Source organism: Fukomys damarensis, unplaced genomic scaffold, assembly GCF_012274545.1.
Source record: "Fukomys damarensis isolate Sample0158 unplaced genomic scaffold, DMR_v1.0_HiC HiC_scaffold_7, whole genome shotgun sequence".
NCBI classification, from domain to species: Eukaryota; Metazoa; Chordata; class Mammalia; order Rodentia; family Bathyergidae; genus Fukomys; species Fukomys damarensis.
This window is the reverse complement of record NW_022900919.1, coordinates 39,309,827-39,311,991: the sequence shown is the minus strand read 5'-3', so window position 1 is coordinate 39,311,991 and position 2,165 is coordinate 39,309,827.

The window sequence follows — 2,165 nt, the reverse complement described above, 5'->3', positions numbered from 1 at the left end:
CTCCTTTGTCAAAGATGAGGTAGCTGAGTACATCTGCATTTGTTTTTGTGTCTTCCAGTCTGTTCCACTGATCCTCAGGCCTATTTCTTTGCCAGTACCATGCTGTTTTTATCACAGTGGCTTTGTAGTATAGTTTCAAATTGGGAATTGTTACACCTGGTGCCATGTGCCTGTTGCCTAAGATGGCTTTTGCTATTCTAGGTTTCTTCTGGTTCCAAATGAATTTTTGGATTTTTTTTTCTAGTTCTGTGAAATATAGTGTTGGAATTTCAATTGGCATTGCATTGAATGTACATCATAGTTTTGGTAGTATGGCCATTTTCACTATGTTGATTCTTCCTACCCAGGAGCAGGGGATATCTTTCCATTTTTTTATATCCTCTTCAGTTTCTTTTTTCAGAGTGCTGTCATTTTCAGTGTAGAGATCTTTTGTTAGATTGATTCCTAGATACTTCATTTTTTTGGATACTATTGTAAAAGAAATTTTTTCCCTTATTTCTCTCTCCATGTGTCTGTTATTTGTGTATAAGAAGGCTATTGATTTTTGGGTATTCACCTTGTATCCAGATACTCTACTGAATCTGTCAATTAAGTCTAGAAGTTTTTTGGTGGAGTTTTTTGGATCTTCAATGTAGAGTATCATATCATCAGCAAATAATGACAGTTTGACTTTGTATCCTTTCCTATCTTTATTGCTTTAATTTCTTTCTCTTGTCTAATTGCTGTGGCTAATGTTTCCAGAACTATATTGAAGAGAAGTGGTGATAATGGGCATCCTTGTCTTGTTCCTGATTTTAACATGAAGGTTTTCAGTTTTTGGCCATTCAATATGATGTTGGCTGATGGTTTTTCATAGATAGCCTTTATTAAATTGAGGTATAGACCATCTATTCCAATTTTTTGCAGGGTTTTTATCATGAATGGGTGTTGAATTTTATCAAATGCTTTTTCTGCATCTATTGAGAGGATCATATGGTTTTTGTCCTTGACTTTGTTAATATAATGTATTACATTTATTGACTTTCGTATGTTGAACCACCCTTGCATCTCTGGAATAAATCCGACTTGGTCATGATGGATGATCTTCTTAATAATCCTCTGTATTCTGTTTGCTAGTATCTTATTAAGGATTTTTGCATCTATATTCATTAAGGAGATTGGTCTGTAGTTCTCCTTTTTGGTTGTATCTTTCTCTGGTTTGGGAATCAGAGTGATACTTGCTTCCAGGAATGAATTTGGAAGTATAGCTTCTCTTTCAATTTCATTGAAAAGTTTGAAGAGTAATGGTAGTAGTTCTTCTCTAAATGTCTTGTAAAATTCAGCAGTGAATCCATCAGGGCCTGGGCTTTTCTTTGTTGGTAAGTTTTTAATTACATTTTCAATTTCACTGATTGTGATTGGGGTGTTTAAAATGTTTTTATCTTCTTCGTTCAACTTTGGTAATTCATAAGTATCTAGAAATCTGTCCATTTCTTCTGTGTTTTCCATTTTATTAGAGTACAGGTTCTCAAAGTAGGTGTTCATGATCCTCTGGATTTCTTTCGGATCTGTTGTGACTTCGCCTTTTTCATTCCTAATTGCATGGATCTGAGCCTTTTCTTTCCTTTTTTTGATAAGATTAGCTAAGGGTTTGTCGATCTTATTTATTCTTCCAAAAATCCAGCTCTTTGTTTCATTTATTTTTTGTAACATTTTCTTAGTTTCAGTTGCATTGATTTCTGCTCGGATCTTTATAATTTTCTCTCTTGTTCAAGCTTTGGGTTTTTATTGCTCTTGTTTTTCTAGGAGTCTAAGTTTCATCGTTAAGTTGTTTATTTGAGCCCGCTCTGTTTTCCTAGTGTGGGCATTCAATGTTATCAATTTTCCACGTAGAACTGCTTTCATTGTGTCCCAAAGATTCCTGTATGTTGTATTGGCATTCTCATTTATTTGTAAAAACTGTCTAATTTCTTTAATTTCCTCTGTAATCCATTGATTGTTTAGGAGAGCGTTGTTCAGTTTCCATGTGCTTGTGAAGTTTCTATAGTTTCTTGTGCTATTGATCTCCAGTTTGATTGCACTATGATCTGATAATATACAGGGGATGACTTCATTTTTTTGGCATTTATTTAGACCTGTTCTGTGAGCCAGTTTGTGGTCTATCTTGGAGAATGATCCATGTGCAG